This window comes from Oncorhynchus keta, unplaced genomic scaffold, assembly GCF_023373465.1.
Source record: "Oncorhynchus keta strain PuntledgeMale-10-30-2019 unplaced genomic scaffold, Oket_V2 Un_contig_17939_pilon_pilon, whole genome shotgun sequence".
NCBI classification, from domain to species: domain Eukaryota; kingdom Metazoa; phylum Chordata; class Actinopteri; order Salmoniformes; family Salmonidae; genus Oncorhynchus; species Oncorhynchus keta.
In genome coordinates this window covers 105,077-125,100 of record NW_026280659.1, presented here as the reverse complement: position 1 = coordinate 125,100, position 20,024 = coordinate 105,077, and the positions used below count along the sequence as shown (strand labels likewise).

The window sequence follows — 20,024 nt, the reverse complement described above, 5'->3', positions numbered from 1 at the left end:
ACACCTCAGACTGTTTCCTTTCCACAAGACCTGAAGAGACACCTCAGACTGTTTCCTTTCCACAAGACTTGAAGAGACACCTCAGACTGTTTCCTTTCCACAAGACTTGAAGAGACACATACTGTTTCCTTTCCACAAGACTTGAAGAGACACCTCAGACTGTTTCCTTTCCACAAGACTTGAAGAGACACCTCAGACTGTTTCCTTTCCACAAGACTTGAAGAGACACCTCAGACTGTTTCAAAGTTGTCAGTCACTGAACATCAGTAAAACACACAAAAATAAATACAAATAAGTACAGTTTATCCTCAAAATGAAGCACTAGAAGTGAAAATCAAGCAAAACATTTTTTTTTAATAAAAGGTAATTTACTGTAGAAATATTCCATGAAAAATAGACCCCAGAAAGAGCAGTGTGTTTTTAGAGACGACAGTGTGAGTGGAGTACAGATGGTGTCAGTACGTGTGATAATCCCTTGAGATTCATCAGACCTCTAGGGCTGCAAATCTCCAGACACTTTCTCACTAGTCACAGATTTTCCAGAAATCAGTAGTGAATAAGCAGGCAATCACATAGATCATCCAACTGTGATTAGTTACCAGAAAAACCCAAATTACACCACACTCTGTCTACCACTCTCCCTGCTGTAACCAGAGGATGAGGAGTCTGAGCAGCTGTGGAGGGAGAAGTCTATGAAGATGCCATCAGGGTCAGAGTCCATAGAGTCCAGTATCTGATCTACCACTGTCTCCGGGCTGGAGGAACAGCTGGGGATCGACCCAGTCTCTGAACCAGAGTGGACCTGACACAGAACAGAGGGGGAGACCGTCGACTCCCCCCCGCCGTGGAGGAAGGGTCCTGGGGAGTGAGAGGCCTGAAAGATGGAGGGCTGGAGGTGGGACCCTAAAGACTCAGACCCCACAGACCCACAGAGATCCAGACTTCCTCCACCACAAACAACCCCTGTCAGGCTGAGCTCCTGCTCCAGGGAGGAGAGGCCCGGCTGGGCCGCGGAGGCCAGGGAGGAAGTGGTGCTGATGTCGTTGATGGTGCCTTCTTCCAGACAGGAAGTCATCTCGCAGACGGAATGGCGGCGGATGCCCATGCTGCTCACGGAGCCTGTCTCTGTATCATACTCCACCACAGGCGTCAACATGGGCACGTTGTAGGACTTGGAGCGCATCACCGGGTTCTTCACGGGGCGTCGCCTGACTTGGGCCAGCACCGCTGCAGACGCTTTTCTGGAGAGAGGATAGGAGGAGGAGTGAAGAGGGATAGGGAGGAGGAGAGGGATGAAGAGGGATGAGGATAGGAGGAGGATGTGAAGAGGGATGAGGATAGGAGGAGGAGTGAAGAGGGATGAGGATGAGGAGGAGGGATGAGGATAGGATGAGGAGGGATGAAGAGGGATGAGGATAGGAGGAGGGGTGAGGATAGGAGGAGGAGGGGGGAAGAGGGATGAGAGGGATGAGGATGAAGATGGGATGAGGATAGGATAGGATGGAGGGGGGTGAAGAGGGATGAGGATAGGAGGAGGGGTGAAGAGGGATGAGGATAGGAGGAGGGATGAGGGGGTGAAGAGGGATGAGGATAGGAGGAGGAGTGAAAGGGATGAGGATAGGAGGAGGAGTGAAGAGGGATGAGGATGAAGGGGATGAGGATAGGAGGAGGGGTGAAGAGGGATGAGGATAGGAGGAGGAGGGGTGAAGAGGGATGAGGATAGGATAGGAGGAGGGGTGAAGAGGGATGAGGATAGGAGGAGGGGGGATGAAGAGGGATGAGGATGGGTGAAGAGGGATGAGGAGGAAGGTGAAGAGGGATGAGGATAGGAGGAGGGGTGAAGAGGGATGAGGATAGGAGGAGGGGTGAAGAGGGATGAGGATAGGAGGAGGGGTGAAGAGGGATGAGGATAGGAGGAGGGGTGAAGGGGATGAGGATAGGAGGAGGGGTGAAGAGGGATGAGGATAGGAGGAGGGGTGAAGAGAGATGAGGATAGGAGGAGGGGTGAAGAGGGATGAGGATAGGAGGAGGGGTGAAGAGGGATGAGGATAGAGGGATGGAGGGGTGGAGGAGAGGGATGAGGATAGGAGGAGGGGGATGAGGATGAAGAGAGGGATGAGGATAGGAGGGGAGGGATGATGAGGGATGAGGAGGAGGGGTGAAGAGGGATGAGGATAGGAGGAGGGGTGAAGAGGGATGAGGATAGGAGGAGGGGTGAGGAGGAGGGGTGAAGAGGGATGAGGATAGGAGGAGGGTGAAGAGGGATGAGGATAGGAGGAGGGGTGAAGAGGGATGAGGATAGGAGGAGGGGTGAAGGGGATGAGGATGAGGAGGGGTGAAGAGGGATGAGGATAGGAGGAGGAGGGATGAGGAGGAGGGGTGAAGAGGGATGAGGATAGGAGGAGGGGTGAAGAGGGATGAGGATAGGAGGAGGGGGTGAAGAGGGATGAGGATAGGAGGAGGGGTGAAGAGGGATGAGGATGAAGGAGAGAAAGAATGTGGTGGGATGGAGGAGGAGGGAGAAAGATGGGATGTGAAGAAGTGAAAACGAGACAGACATTGAGGCCGTCTAAACCCATATAACACAGGAAACTAACAGCACAACAGCTGAACAGCTGTGAATGGAGAGTAAAAATCATGCATGATGAAATCTAAATAATTTAGCTGTATGAGTATCAGTCTAACTACCCAGTACGCAGGAGGAGTATTGCATTGAGGATCCGTCGTTGGAGTAGAGGCCGTGGGTTCCCAGGTATGGAGACACCACCTTCTGAACCAAAGCTTCCAGACGCAGGTACTCCTCAGTCACTCCTTTGGACTCATGGACACCCTGGAAGTTACCTCAGTCACTCCTTTAGACTCATGGACACCCTGGAACACACACATCACAGTTAGTCCTCAGTCACTCCTTTAGACTCATGGACACCCTGGAACACACACATCACAGTTAGTCCTCAGTCACTCCTTTAGACTCATGGACACCCTGGAACACACACACATCACAGTTAGTCCTCAGAACACCCTGGAAGACACACACACACACAGTGAGACTCCCACAGGACACCACACACCTGCTGTACACTCAAAAATCAGTGCTTATCATTTGCCAACCACCTAAAATAAATCTGTCCTCAAACCATAAACATATTTGAGTCTATTGAAATCTTAGTTTCTGAGGAAATACATTGTCCATTAGAGGCTCTGTGTTTGTTGTTTAGGATAGAACAGAAAGAAAGGGGGCAGGGTAAGAGCATGCAGAAAACACTGAGCTGGAGGAAAGTAACTGAGTAACTATATCAGACGTGAGACAGTAACTAACTAACTAACTGTATATCAGAGGAGAGACAGTAACTAACTGTCTGTCAGAGGAGAGACAGTAACTAACTGTCTGTCAGAGGAGAGACAGTAACTAACTGTATATCAGAGGAGAGACAGTAACTAACTGTCTGTCAGAGGAGAGACAGTAACTAACTGTCTGTCAGAGGAGAGACAGTAACTAACTGTCTGTCAGAGGAGAGACAGTAACTAACTGTCTGTCAGAGGAGAGACAGTAACTAACTATATATCAGAGGAGAGACAGTAACTAACTATATATCAGAGGAGAGACAGTAACTAACTGTCTGTCAGAGGAGAGACAGTAACTAACTGTCTGTCAGAGGAGAGACAGTAACTAACTGTATATCAGAGGAGAGACAGTAACTAACTGCCTGTCAGAGGAGAGACAGTAACTAACTGTATATCAGAGGAGAGACAGTAACTAACTGTATATCAGAGGAGAGACAGTAACTAACTGTCTGTCAGAGGAGAGACAGTAACTCTGTCTCAGAGGAGAGACAGTAACTAACTATATCAGAGGAGAGACAGTAACTAACTGTATATCAGAGGAGAGACAGTAACTAACTGTCTGTCAGAGGAGAGACAGTAACTAACTGTCTGTCAGAGGAGAGACAGTAACTAACTGTATATATCAGAGGAGAGACAGTAACTAGAGGAGGAGAGACAGTAACTAACTGTCTATCAGAGGAGAGACAGTAACTAACTGTATATCAGAGGAGAGACAGTCACTAACTGTCTGTCAGAGGAGAGACAGTAACTAACTGTATATCATCAGAGGAGTAGAACTGTCTGTCAGAGGAACTAACTATATGTATATCAGAGGAGAGACAGTAACTAACTGTCTGTCAGAGGAGAGACAGTAACTAACTGTATATCAGAGGAGAGACAGTAACTAACTGTCTGTCAGAGGAGAGACAGTAACTAACTGTCTGTCAGAGGAGAGACAGTAACTAACTGTCTGTCAGAGGAGAGACAGTAACTAACTGTATATATCAGAGGAGAGACAGTAACTAACTGCCTGTCAGAGGAGAGACAGTAACTAACTGTAATCAGAGGAGAGACAGTAACTAACTGTATATCAGAGGAGAGACAGTAACTAACTGTCTGTCAGAGGAGAGACAGTAACTAACTGTATATCAGAGGAGAGACAGTAACTAACTGTCTGTCAGAGGAGAGACAGTAACTAACTGTCTGTCAGAGGAGAGACAGTAACTAACTGTATATCAGAGGAGAGACAGTAACTAACTGTCTGTCAGAGGAGAGACAGTAACTAACTGTCTGTCAGAGGAGAGACAGTAACTAACTGTCTGTCAGAGGAGAGACAGTAACTAACTGTATATCAGAGGAGAGACAGTAACTAACTGTCTGTCAGAGGAGAGACAGTAACTAACTGTCTGTCAGAGGAGAGACAGTAACTAACTGTATATATCAGAGGAGAGACAGTAACTAACTGTCTGTCAGAGGAGAGACAGTAGTCTGTCAGAGGAGAGACAGTAACTAACTGTCTGTCAGAGGAGAGACAGTAACTAACTGTCTGTCAGAGGAGAGACAGTAACTAACTGTATATATCAGAGGAGAGACAGTAACTAACTGTATATCAGAGGAGAGACAGTAACTAACTGTCTGTCAGAGGAGAGACAGTAACTAACTGTATATATCAGAGGAGAGACAGGAACTAACTATATATCAGAGGAGAGACAGTAACTAACTGTCTGTCAGAGGAGAGACAGTAACTAACTGTCTGTCAGAGGAGAGACAGTAACTAACTGTCTGTCAGAGGAGAGACAGTAACTAACTATATATCAGAGGAGAGACAGTAACTAACTGTCTGTCAGAGGAGAGACAGTAACTAACTGTCTGTCAGAGGAGAGACAGTAACTAACTGTATATATCAGAGGAGAGACAGTAACTAACTATCTGTCAGAGGAGAGACAGTAACTAACTGTATATCAGAGGAGAGACAGTAACTAACTGTATATCAGAGGAGAGACAGTCACTAACTGTCTGTCAGAGGAGAGACATTAACTAACTGTATATCAGTGGAGAGACAGTAACTAACTGTCTGTCAGAGGAGAGACAGTAACTAACTGTATATCAGAGGAGAGACAGTAACTAACTGTCTGTCAGAGGAGAGACAGTAACTAACTGTATATCAGAGGAGAGACAGTAACTAACTGTCTGTCAGAGGAGAGACAGTAACTAACTGTCTGTCAGAGGAGAGACAGTAACTAACTGTCTGTCAGAGGAGAGACAGTAACTAACTGTCTGTCAGAGGAGAGACAGTAACTAACTGCCTGTCAGAGGAGAGACAGTAACTAACTGTATATCAGAGGAGAGACAGTAACTAACTGTATATCAGAGGAGAGACAGTAACTAACTGTCTGTCAGAGGAGAGACAGTAACTAACTGTCTGTATCAGAGGAGAGACAGTAACTAACTGTCTGTCAGAGGAGAGACAGTAACTAACTGTCTGTCTGTCTGTATATATCAGAGGAGAGACAGTAACTAACTGTCTGTCAGAGGAGAGACAGTAACTAACTGTCTGTCAGAGGAGAGACAGTAACCTGTATATATCAGAGGAGAGACAGTAACTAACTGTCTGTCAGAGGAGAGACAGTAACTAACTGTCTGTCAGAGGAGAGACAGTAACTAACTGTATATATCAGAGGAGAGACAGTAACTAACTGTCTGTCAGAGGAGAGACAGTAACTAACTGTCTGTCAGAGGAGAGACAGTAACTAACTGTCTGTCAGAGGAGAGACAGTAACTAACTGTCTGTCAGAGGAGAGACAGTAACTAACTGTATATATCAGAGAAGAGACAGTAACTAACTGTATATCAGAGGAGAGACAGTAACTAACTGTCTGTCAGAGGAGAGACAGTAACTAACTGTATATATCAGAGGAGAGACAGTAACTAACTGTCTGTCAGAGGAGAGACAGTAACTAACTGTCTGTCAGAGGAGAGACAGTAACTAACTGTCTGTCAGAGGAGAGACAGTAACTAACTGTATATATCAGAGGAGAGACAGTAACTAACTGTCTGTCAGAGGAGAGACAGTAAATAACCTGTCAGAGGAGAGACAGTAACTAACTGTCTGTCAGAGGAGAGACAGTAACTAACTGTCTGTCAGAGGAGAGACAGTAACTAACTGTCTGTCAGAGGAGAGACAGTAACTAACTGTATATCAGAGGAGAGACAGTAACTAACTGTCTGTTCAGAGGAGAGACAGTCCTGTCTCCAGAAGACAAACTAACTTTATATCAGAACTAACTTTCTGTCAGAGAAACAGTAACTGTATAAAGAGGAACAAAACATTGTGAAGGAGAGACTGTCTGTCCTTTGGAGAGACAGTAACTAACATCTGTCAGAGGAGAGACAGTCTAACTCTGTCCAGAGGAGAGACAGTAACTAACTGTATATATCAAAACATCTAACTGTATACAGAGGAGAGACAGTAACTTGTCTGTCAGAGGAGAGACCACCAGAGGAGAGACATCAACTGTCTGTCAGAGGAGAGACAGTAACTGTCTGTCAGAGGAGAGACAGTAATGCATCTGTCAGAGGAGAGACAGTAACTAACTGTATATATCAGAGGAGAGACAGTAACTAACTGTCTGTCAGAGGAAGACAGTAACTAACTGTCTGTCAGAGGAGAGACAGTAACTAACTGTCTGTCAGAGATGAAAGTAACTGTCTGTCAGAGGAAGACCAAGACTGTCAGAGGAGAGACAGTAACTAACTGTCTGTCAGAGGAGAGACAGTAACTAACTGAGATCAGAGGAGAGACAGAACTAACTGTCTGTCAGAGGAGAGACAGAACTAACTGTCTGTCAGAGGAGAGACAGTAGTCTGTCAGAGGAGAGACAGTAACTAACTGTATATATCAGAGGAGAGACAGTAACTAACTGTCTGTCAGAGGAGAGACAGTAACTAACTGTCTGTCAGAGGAGAGACAGTAACTAACTGTCTGTCAGAGGAGAGACAGTAACTAACTGATATATCAGAGGAGAGACAGTAACAACTGTCTGTCAGAGGAGAGACAGTAACAACTGAGAGGAGAGACAGTAACTAACTGTCTGTCAGAGGAGAGACAGTAACTGTCCCTGTACCGACCATGGAAAGTCCCAGACTGAGACTAAATACCTATTATGGGGAGATCTGGAACTAGTTTGCTTGTTTGGGACTTCATTTACCCAAATCCTTTCCAGAACAACTTCTTTACCAGAACTATTTTGTCATGAAACCTGAAAAGGAACAAAACATTGGTGAAGGAGACTGTCTTCCGATAATACATTGACTCACTCAGAACACAAAACATCTAGCTAACCAGAGTTTGACAACCACCACATCAATGCATTGACTGGAGTAATGAAATCAATGCAAAACAAGAAAAGAGAGAAATTGTTCACAGATGAAATGAGAGAGAGAATGTTACAGGTGAGACAGAGAGAGAGAAGAGAGAGAGAGAGAGAGAGAGAGGAGAGAGAGAGAGAGAGAGAGAGAGAGAGAGAGAGAGAGACAGAGAGAGAGAGACAGAGAGCGAGACAGAGAGCGAGACAGAGAGCGAGACAGAGAGCGAGACAGAGAGAGAGACAGAGAGCGAGAGAGAGGGATCAGAGGCTGACAGAGAGATCCATTGCCGTTGGGGTATGGGAACAAAACTTCAACAAAACGTACATTCTTCCCTTGTCAAAACAAACTGATCCTTTGTCTGTGTGCCCTCTGGACGCTTTCATCAGTAGCAGATGTGGCCCAGTGAGCAATACAGGCCACTTAGATAGAATGGTGTCTCCAGTGTAAGGTGTCACCCAAGCTGTACCACAGAGTAATGAGAAAGAGGGAGGGGAAAGGGAGAGAGAGAGAGAGAGACAGACAGACAGACAGAGCCCTTCTCTCCTCTCTTGACTCTGGTATCTTGACAGACAGACAGACTCTTGGTCCTGTTGTCTCCTCTCTCTTGGTCCTGTTCTCTGTTCTCTCCTCTCTCTTGGTCTGTTCTCTCTCTTGGTCTCTCTCTGGTCCTGTTCTCTGGTCTCCTCTCTTGGTCCTGTTCTCTGTTCTCTTGGTCCTGTTCTCCTGGTGTCTCCTCTCTCTGGTCCTGTTGTCTCTCTCTCTTGGTCCTGTTCTCTGTTCTCTTCTATATTGGTCCTGTTCTCTGTTGTCTCCTCTCTCTTGGTCCTGTTCTCTGGGTCCTGTTCTCTGTTGTCTCCTCTCTCTTGGTCCTGTTCTCTGTTCTCTCTCCTTCTCGTGGTCCTGTTCTCTCCTCTTGGTCCTGTTCTCTGTTCTCTCCTCTCTCTATGTTCTCTGGTTCTGTTCTCTTGGTCCTGTTCTCTTGTTCTGTCCTCTCTCTTGGTCCTGTTCTCTGTTCTCTTGGTCCTGTTCTCTGTTCTGTCTCTCTTGTTCCTGTCCTCTCTTGGTCCTGTTCTCTGTTCTCTCCTCTCTCTTGGTCCTGTTCTCTGTTCTCTCCTCTCTCTTGGTCCTGTTCTCTGTTCTCTCCTCTATATTGGTCCTGTTCTCTGTTCTCTCCTCTATATTGGTCTGTTCTCTGTTCTCTCCTCTATATTGGTCCTGTTCTCTGTTCTCTCTCTCTCTGGTCCTGTTCTCTGTTCTCTCTGTTCTCTGTTCTCTCTCTCTCGTTGGGTCCTGTTCTCTGTTCTCTCTCTCTCTTGGTCCTGTTCTCTGTTCTGGTCCTGTTCTCTGTTCTCCTCCTCTCTCTTGTCCTGTTCTCTGTTCTCTCCTCTCTTGGTCCTGTTCTGTTCTCTTGGTCCTGTTCTCTGAGTTCTCTCCTCTCTCTTTGTTCTATGTTCTCTTGGTCCTGTTCTCTCCTCTCAACCTGTTCTCTGTCCTCTCTGTTCTCTTGGTCCTGTTGTCTCCTGGTCCTGTTCTCTGTTCTGGTCCTGTTCTCTGGTCCTGTTCTCTGTTGTCTCCTCTCTCTTGGTCCTGTTCTCTGTTCTCTCCTCTCTCTTGGTCCTGTTCTCTGTTCTCTCCTCTCTCTTGGTCCTGTTCTCTCTCTCTTGGTCCTGTTCTCTGTTGTCTCTCTCTCTTGGTCCTGTTCTCTGTTCTCTCCTCTCTCTTGGTCCTGTTCTCTGTTGTCTCTCTCTTGGTCCTGTTCTCTGTTCTCTCCTCTCTGGTCCTGTTCTCTGTTCTCTCCTCTGGTCCTGTTGTCTCCTCTCTCTTGGTCCTCCAGACTGTCTCTCTCTCTCTGTTCTCTCCTCTCTCTTGGTCCTGTTCTCTGTTCTCTCTCTCTCTTGGTCCTGTTCTCTGTTCTCTCCTCTATATTGGTCCTCTCTGTTCTGTCTCTCTTGGTCCTGTTCTCTGTTCTCTCCTGTTGTCTTGTTCTCTCTCTCTGGTCCTGTTCTCTTGTTCTGTCCTCTCTCTTGGTCCTGTTCTCTGTTCTCTCCTGTCTCTTTCTCTCCTCTCTCTGTCATGTTCCTGTTCTGTCCTTTCTCTTGGTCCTCTCTCTTGGTCCTGTTCTCTGTTCTGTCCTCCTCTCTCCTTGGTCCTGTTCTCTGTTCTCTCTCTCTTGGTCCTGTTCTCTGTTCTCTCCTCTCTCTTGGTCCTGTTCTCTGTTCTCTCCTCTCTCTTGGTCCTGTTCTCTGTTCTCTCCTCTCTCTTGGTCCTGTTCTCTGTTGTCTCCTGGTCCTGTTCTCTCCTCTCTCTCTTGGTCCTGTTCTCTGTCCTCTCTGGTCCTGTTCTCTGTTCTGTCTCTCTCTTGGTCCTGTTCTCTGTTCTCTTGGTCCTGTTCTCTGTTCTCTCCTCTCTCTTGGTCCTGTTCTCTCTCCTCTCTCTTGGTCCTGTTCTGTTCTCTTGGTCCTGTTCTCTGATCTCTCTGGGTCCTGTTCTCTGATCTCTCTTGGTCCTGTTCTCTCCTCTCTCTTGGTCCTGTTCTCTGTTCTCTTGGTCCTGTTCTCTGTTCTCTCCTCTCGCTTTGCCCTGTTCTCTGTTCTCTTGGTCCTGTTCTCTGTTCCTGCTTACCACTGAGAGATGATCTGGTCTGGCATCATGCTAACCACTGAGAACAGAGAGTATCCAGATAACTGCACATAACTCAGCCCAATATGACAGATGTCTTACTTCGTATGCAGTTACTATTTTACCTGGGGACAACCAGGAAGTCAAAACAACCAGTAGCTTCTGACCAGGGGACAACCAGGAAGTCAAAACAACCAATAGCTTCTGACCTGGGGGCAACCAGGAAGTCAAAACAACCAGTAGCTTCTGACCTGGGGACAACCAGGAAGTCAAAATAACCAATAGCTTCTGACCTGGGGACAACCAGGAAGTCAAAACAACCAATCCTTAAAAACGTCTATAGCTGCACCACAGAGAGCATCTTGACTGGCTGCATCACTGCTTGGTATGGCAACAGCTTTGCATCCGACCACAAGGCTCTACAGAGGGTAATGCTCCACAGAGGGCAATGCTCTACAGAGAGTAATGCTCCATAGAGGGTAATGCTCCACAGATGGTAATGCTCCACAGAGGGCAATGCTCTACAGAGAGTAATGCGCCACAGAGGGTAATGCTCCACAGAGGGTAATGCTCCACAGAGGGTAATGCTCCACAGAGTGTAATGCTCTACAGAGGGTGATGCTCTACAGAGGGTGATGCTCTACAGAGGGTAGTGCTCTACAGAGGGTAGTGCTCTACAGAGGGTAGTGCTCTACAGAGGGTAATGCTCTACAGAGGGTAAGGCTCTACAGAGGGTAGTGCTCTACAGAGTGTAATGCATACGGCCCAGTACATCACTGAGGCTGAGCTCCCTGCCATCCAGGACGTGTCAGAGGAAGATCCTAAAAATGGTCAGACTCCAGCCACCCAAGTCATAAACTATTTGCTCTGCTACCGCACGGCAAGTGGTCCCAATGAACCAAGTCTGGAACCAAGTCTGGAACCAAGTCTGGAACCAACAGGACCCTGAACAGCTTCTACCTCCAAGCCATAAGACTGATAAATAGTAAACCAAATAGCTACCTGGAAGATCTGCATTGACCCTTTTTGCACTATTCAATTCAATCAATTCAATTCAATTCAATAGACTTTATTGACATGGGAAGTTAAATGATTTACATTGTCACATATAACAGAAACGGTGGGACCAACAGCAATAATAATAGTAGTGTAAATGGGATTCCCATTAACAGCAACAATATTAATGAGAACAACAACACATTAAAGCAGTGGTAGTAGACCAGTCTCAACCTGACTGAGAAGACACATGACCTGGTAGTAGACCAGTCTCAACCTGACTGAGAAGACACATGACCTGGTAGTAGACCAGTCTCAACCTGACTGAGAAGACACATGACCTGGTAGTAGACCAGTCTCAACCTGACTGAGAAGACACATGACCTGGTAGTAGACCAGTCTCAACCTGACTGAGAAGACACATGACCTGGTAGTAGACCAGTCTCAACCTGACTGAGAAGACACATGACCTGGTAGTAGACCAGTCTCAACCTGACTGAGAAGACACATGACCTGGTAGTAGACCAGTCTCAACCTGACTGAGAAGACACATGACCTGGTAGTAGACCAGTCTCAACCTGACTGAGAAGACACATGACCTGGTAGTAGACCAGTCTCAACCTGACTGAGAAGACACATGACCTGGTAGTAGACCAGTCTCAACCTGACTGAGAAGACACATGACCTGGTAGTAGACCAGTCTCAACCTGACTGAGAAGACACATGACCTGGTAGTAGACCAGTCTCAACCTGACTGAGAAGACACATGACCTGGTAGTAGACCAGTCTCAACCTGACTGAGAAGACACATGACCTGGTAGTAGACCAGTCTCAACCTGACTGAGAAGACACATGACCTGGTAGTAGACCAGTCTCAACCTGACTGAGAAGACACATGACCTGGTAGTAGACCAGTCTCAACCTGACTGAGAAGACACATGACCTGGTAGTAGACCAGTCTCAACCTGACTGAGAAGACACATGACCTGGTAGTAGACCAGTCTCAACCTGACTGAGAAGACACATGACCTGGTAGTAGACCAGTCTCAACCTGACTGAGAAGACACATGACCTGGTAGTAGACCAGTCTCAACCTGACTGAGAAGACACATGACCTGGTAGTAGACCAGTCTCAACCTGACTGAGAAGACACATGACCTGGTAGTAGACCAGTCTCAACCTGACTGAGAAGATACATGACCTGGTAGTAGACCAGTCTCAACCTGACTGAGAAGACACATGACCTGGTAGTAGACCAGTCTCAACCTGACTGAGAAGACACATGACCTGGTAGTAGACCAGTCTCAACCTGACTGAGAAGACACATGACCTGGTAGTAGACCAGTCTCAACCTGTCCTGACCTGGGTAGACCAGGTTTGTCTGAGAAGACCGGTCTCTATAGCCAGTCTCACTGACTGAGAAGACACTGACCTGGTAGTAGCCAGTCTCAACCTGACTGAGAAGACACATGACTCTATAGTAGACTGTCTCAACTGACTGGGCAGACCAGGTTTGACCTGGTACTGGTCTCTATAGCCAGACCAGTCTCAACCTGACTGAGAAGACACATGACATGGTAGTAGACCAGTCTCAGCCAGACTGTCCTGACCTGGTGTAGACCAGTCTCAGGTTGACTGTCAGGTTTGTCTGTGACCTGGTCTCTATAGACCAGACTGTCTCTGGGAGCCAGACCTGGTAGTAGACCAGTCTCTATAGCCAGACTGTCCTCTCTGGGCAGCCAGGTTTGTCTGTGAGACCAGTCTCTACCTGACTGAGAAGATCATGACCTGGGCAGACCAGGTCTTGTCTGAAGACACATGACCTGGTAGTAGACCAGTCTCAACCTGACTGAGAAGATACATGACCTGGGCAGCCAGGTTTGTCTGACTGAGAAGACACATGACCTGGTCTCTAGACCAGACTGTCCTCTCTGGGATAGCCAGGTTTAGACCAGTCTCAACCTGACTGACCACATGACCTGGTAGTAGACCAGTCTCAACCTGACTGAGAAGACACATGACCTGGTAGTAGACCAGCCAGGTTTGTCTGAGAAGACACATGACTCTATAGCCAGACTGTCCTGACTGGGCAGCCAGGTTTGTCCTGGTGAGACCAGTCTCTATAGCCAGACTGTCCTCATCTGGGCAGCCAGGTCTTGACTGAGAAGACACATCTCCTGGTAGCCAGACTGTCTCAACCTGACTGGGAAGACACATGTCTGTGTAGACCAGTCTCAACCTGACTGTCTCTCATGACCTGGTAGTAGACCAGTCTCAACCTGACTGAGAAGACTCATGACTGGGCAGCCAGGTTTGTCTGAGACGACCGGTCTCTATAGCCAGACTGTCCTGACTGAGAAGACACATGACTGGTAGTAGACCAGTCTCATACCTGACTGTCCTCTACTGACCTGGTTTGTCTGTGAGACCAGTCTCTATAGCCAGACTGTCCTGACCTGGGCAGCCAGTCTCAACCTGACTGAGAAGATACATGACCTGGTAGTAGACCAGTCTTGTCCTGTGAGAAGACACATGACCTGGTGTCCAGTCTCAGCCAGGTGACTGACGACCTGGTCTCTATAGCCAGACTGTCCTGACCTGGGCAGCCAGGTCTTGTCTGGTCTACTACCAGGTCTCTATAGCTGACTGTCCTCTCTGGGCAGCCAGGTTTGTCTGTGACGACCGGTCTCTATAGCCAGACTGTCCTCTCTGGGCAGCCAGGTTTGTCTGTGACGACCGGTCTCTATAGCCAGACTGTCCTCTCTGGGCAGCCAGGTTTGTCTGTGACGACTGGTCTCTATAGCCAGACTGTCCTCTCTGGGCAGCCAGGTTTGTCTGTGACGACTGGTCTCTATAGCCAGACTGTCCTCTCTGGGCAGCCAGGTTTGTCTGTGACGACTGGTCTCTATAGCTAGACTGTCCTCTCTGGGCAGCCAGGTTTGTCTGTGACGACCGGTCTCTATAGCCAGACTGTCCTCTCTGGGCAGCCAGGTTTGTCTGTGACGACCGGTCTCTATAGCCAGACTGTCCTCTCTGGGCAGCCAGGTTTGTCTGTGACGACTGGTCTCTATAGCCAGACTGTCCTCTCTGGGCAGCCAGGTTTGTCTGTGACGACCGGTCTCTATAGCCAGACTGTCCTCTCTGGGCAGCCAGGTTTGTCTGTGACGACCGGTCTCTATAGCCAGACTGTCCTCTCTGGGCAGCCAGGTTTGTCTGTGACGACTGGTCTCTATAGCCAGACTGTCCTCTCTGGGCAGCCAGGTTTGTCTGTGACGACCGGTCTCTATAGCTAGACTGTCCTCTCTGGGCAGCCAGGTTTGTCTGTGACGACCGGTCTCTATAGCCAGACTGTCCTCTCTGGGCAGCCAGGTTTGTCTGTGACGACCGGTCTCTATAGCCAGACTGTCCTCTCTGGGCAGCCAGGTTTGTCTGTGACGACCGGTCTCTATAGCCAGACTGTCCTCTCTGGGCAGCCAGGTTTGTCTGTGACGACCGGTCTCTATAGCCAGACTGTGCTCTCTGGGCAGCCAGGTTTGTCTGTGACGACCGGTCTCTATAGCCAGACTGTGCTCTCTGGGCAGCCAGGTTTGTCTGTGACGACCGGTCTCTATAGCCAGACTGTCCTCTCTGGGCAGCCAGGTTTGTCTGTGACGACCGGTCTCTATAGCCAGACTGTCCTCTCTGGGCAGCCAGGTTTGTCTGTGACGACCGGTCTCTATAGCCAGACTGTCCTCTCTGGGCAGCCAGGTTTGTCTGTGACGACTGGTCTCTATAGCCAGACTGTGCTCACTGAATCTGTACCTAGTCAATGTTTTCCTCAGTTTTCTATCAGTCACAGTGGTCAGATAGTCTGACACCATCTACTGTCTGTTTAGAGAAATATATCATTGAAGTTTACTTAGATTTTTTTTGTGGTGTCTTTCCAATAGGTGATGTATTTTTCTTTTTGCTTTGTGATGATTTGGTTGGGCCAGATTTTCTGAGTGCTGTCCTGAGGCTCTATGGGGTTGGTTTGGGTTAGTGAACTGAGCCTCAGAACCAGCTGGCTGAGGGGACTCTTCTCTTGTTTCATCTCTTGACACTGCAGAGCTGTGTGATGGAATGTTTTGGGGTCACTTGTTTTTAGATGTGATGTCTCTTTTCTCTATTTGAATGAGGAGGGTTTCGGCCCCATTCTGCTCTACAGGCGTTATTTGGAGTTTTTCTTTGCACTTGCAACACAGTCTGGTAAAACTCTGCATGCAGTATTTCCATTGGATGTTTGTCCCATTTGGTGAATGAATGATTAGTTGGTGGACCCCATACTTCACTGCCTTATAGAGCAACTGGTTCAACAACTGATGAGCTTTTTGTTGTTGCCAGATTCTAATAGAAATTTAGATTTTAATGTTCCTTTTAACGGCATAGAAGGCTCTTCTTGCTTTGTCTCTCAGCTCCTTCACAGCCATGTGAAACTTCCTGTGTTGCTGATATTTAGTCCTAGATATGTGTAGGTTTTGGTGTGTTCTAATAGAACTGTGTCCAAATATAATGTCTATTTTTCATCCTGATTTTCAGACCTTTTTTTAACGGTCAATATCATTATATTCAGGGGTTTTTTTTGAGAGCCCAGTTCTGACAGAACCTGTGGTTAACGGTCAGAGCCCAGGTCTGACAGAACCTGTGGTTAACGGTCAGAGTCCAGGTCTGACAGAACCTGTGGTTAACGGTCAGAGTCCAGGTCTGACAGAACCTGTGGTTAACGGTCAGAGTCCAGGTCTGACAGAACCTGTGGTTAACGGTCAGAGTCCAGGTCTGACAGAACCTGTGGTTAACGGTCAGAGTCCAGGTCTGACAGAACCTGTGGTTAACGGTCAGAGCCAGGTCTGACAGAACCTGTGGTTAACGGTCAGAGTCCAGGTCTGACAGAACCTGTGGTTAACGGTCAGAGCCCAGGTCTGACAGAACCTGTGGTTAACAGAGTCAGAGTCCAGGTCTGACAGAACCTGTGGTTAACGGTCAGAGTCCAGGTCTGACAGAACCTGTGGTTAACGGTCAGAGTCCAGGTCTGACAGAACCTGTGGTTAACGGTCAGAGCCCAGGTCTGACAGAACCTGTGATTAGGTCTGACAGAACCTGTAACGGTCAGAGCCCAGGTCTGACAGAACCTGAGCCCAGGGTCTGAGCCCAGGTCTAACAGAACCTGGTTAACGGTCAGATTAACGGTCAGAGTCCAGGTCTGACAGAACCTGTGGTTAACGGTCAGAGCCCAGGTCTGACAGAACCTGTGATTAACGGTCAGAGCCCAGGTCTGACAGAACCTGTGGTTAACGGTCAGAGCCCAGGTCTGACAGAACCTGTGGTTAACGGTCAGAGCCCAGGTCTAACAGAACCTGTGGTTACGGTCAGAGCCCAGGTCTGACAGAACCGGTGCAGATGATCTAGGTGCAGCTGTAACTCCTCCTTAGTGGGAGACAGCAGCACCAGGCCATCTGCGTACAGCAGACACTTGATTTCAGTGTTGTGTAGGGTGATACCAGGTGCTGCAGATTCTTCTAATGTTTTTGCCAATTCATTAATGTAGATGTTAAATAGTGTTGGACTTATTGGGCTGCCCTGTTTCACTCCACGTCCCTGAGAGAGGATGTCTGTTTGCTTGTTGCCAATTTTAACAGCACATTTGTTTTTAGTGTACACTGATTAAATAACATCATATGTTTTCCCTCCAATACCACTTTCTATTAGTTTATTTTTAAAAAGACCTTTGTGCCAAATTGAATCAAATGTTTTCTTGAAGTCTATAAAACACGAGGAGATTGTGCCTTGGTTTACTTGTTGGTCAATTAGAGTGTGGAGGCTGGAAATGTGGACTGTTGTATGATCATTTAATTTTTTTAAATCCAATCTGGTTTCTGCTCAGGACGTTGTGTTCATCAAGGAAATGGTGTCGTCTGCTATTTATGGTACCGCAGAGAATATAACTCTTTGGACTCATCACATGTACTGCTGCTACTGTTTATGATCTATCCTGTTGCCTAGTCCTTCTGTAGCTCAGTTGGTAGAGCATGGCGCTTGTAACGCCAGGATAGTGGGTTCGATTCCCGGGACCACCCATACGTAGAATGTATGCACACATGACTGTAAGTCGCTTTGGATAAAAGCGTCTGCTAAATGGCATATTATTATTTTTTTTTTATTGTCACTTTATCCCTACCTATATCTACCTCAATTACATCGTACCCCTACACAACAACTCAGTACTGGTACCCCGTGTATATAGTCAAGTTATTACCTCGTACCCCTGCACATCAACTCAGTACTGGTACCTTGTGTATATAGTCAAGTTATTACCTCGTACCCCTGCACATCAACTCAGTACTGGTACCCCGTGTATACAGCCAAGTTATTACCTCGTACCCCTGCACATCAACTCAGTACTGGTACCTCGTACCCCTGCACATCAACTCAGTACTGGTACCTTGTGTATACAGCCAAGTTATTACCTCGTACCCCTGCACATCAACTCAGTACTGGTACCTCGTGTATATAGTCAAGTTATTACCTCGTACCCCTGCACATCAACTCAGTACTGGTACCTCGTGTATATAGTCAAGTTATTACCTCGTACCCCTGCACATCAACTCAGTACTGGTACCTCGTGTATATAGTCAAGTTATTACCTCGTACCCCTGCACATCAACTCAGTACTGGTACCTCGTACCCCTGCACATCAACTCAGTACTGGTACCTCGTACCCCTGCACATCAACTCAGTACTGGTACCTCGTGTATATAGTCAAGTCATTACCTCGTACCCCTGCACATCAACTCAGTACTGGTACCTGTATATAGTCAAGTTACCCCCCTGCACATCAACTCAGTACTGGTACCAAGTTATTACCTCGTACCCCTGCACATCAACTCAGTACTGGTACCTTGTGTATATAGCCAAGTTATCGTTATTCCTTGTGTTATTATCTTTTCTATATTTTTCTCTCTACATTGTTGGGAAGGGCCCGTCAGTCAGTTATTTCATTGTTAGTCTACACCTGTTGTTTACCATGTGACAAATAACATTTGATTTGAGTCCTTATGTGTGTGTCTATAGTCAAGCATGCCTCTGTACGTGTTTGACTGTGTGTGTGTGTACCTCGTGTATGAGTATGTTATGTGTGTGTGTGTGCATGCCTCTGTACTGTGTGTGTGTGTGCATGCCTCTGTACGTGTGTGTGTGTGTGCATGCACTGTAACGTGTGTGGTGTGTATATAGTCGTTATGTACCTGAGTGCATGCCTCTGTGTGGTGTGTGTGTATATAGTCAAGTTATTACCTCGTACCCCTGTCAACTCAGTACTGGTACCTCGTGTATATGTGTTATTACCTGTGCCTCCACATCAACTGCAGTATCAGTAACATCTGTATGATAGTCAAGGGGGGACCTCGGGCGCCTGGCACATCAACAGTACTGGTACCTCCAGTTGATGTCAGAGTTATTATGCTCCTGAAGTGAATCAACCAGCTGCCGCACCGTGTACGGTCCTTACCCTGGTGGAGATTACACACAACTCATTACACACAGAGATTACACACAGAGATTACACACAGATAGAAACACATGGAAAGAGGTACCTCAGTATAGAGACACCCTACACACAGAGAGACTCAGATAGTCAAGTTATTACCTCGTACCCCTGCATCATCAACTCCAGTACTGGTACCTTGTGAGATAGAGAGTTATTACCTCGTACCCCTGCACACAACTCATACTTAGGGCCACTCAACATTCTATTGTATGTTGAAATGCTCAGTACTGGTAAAAAATCTATCAAATCTCCTCATTTGTTTTGGACAGCTCTGTTGTGTAAGAATGTGGTACTGGTTATATAGTCTTTAAAATTAACTTACTGTTCAAGTGGCTACTGTATGTTGCATTTCAGTTGTCTGAGTACAACGGAAACACTACAGGGACAAATAACCAGTGCTTGACTTGGGCAGGAGCTCACCGGTGTTAGATCACCAGCACCTCACATGTTCTACTACTGGAGCTGCTGTCCTCTTATAGAATATTAGCTCACAAGTATTGTGGAGCTCCTGCAACTGAATATAGACAGTACTGACACCCAAAATGAGTAACTGTACCTGTACTGGGTAGAAGATAGCCTGAAGCATGGACAGAACATCACAGAAGAAGAAGTCCCACGTGTCTGCCAAGGAGTCCAATAGCTTCTGACCTGGAGACAACCAGGAAGTCAAAATAACCAATCAGAAAGTAGCAATGGTGCTAATTAGCATGGACTCAAAAAGTGTGTGTGTTCTATGCAGGTAATTTCTCATGGTTTGTCACGGATACATATCCTGAAAACCACAAACACCAGCAGAGAGATGCATCAACACCCCTCTCTCACACAACAACACCCCCTCCCTCACACATCAACACCCCCTCTGCACACATCAACACCCCCTACTCTCACACATCAACACCCCTCTCTCACACATCAACACCCCCTCTCTCACACATCAACACACCCTCTCTCACACATGTTCAGAGATCTCTCACACATCAACACCCCTCTCTCACACATCAACACCCCCTCTCTCACACATCAACACCCCTCTCACACATCAACACACCCTCTTACACACATCAACACCCCAGAGAGAGACACATCAGAGACAGACCTCTCACACAGAGAACACCCCTACTCACACATCAACACCCCCTCTCTCACACATCAACAC

General features: G+C 47.2%; 1 pseudogene; it reads right to left on the bottom strand.

Moving 5' to 3' along the window:
* Positions 1-334: 334 nt before the first annotated feature.
* The window catches only part of LOC127919955 (proline-rich protein 5-like), a 44,823-nt pseudogene continuing 25,133 nt past the window's right edge, over positions 335-20,024 (bottom strand).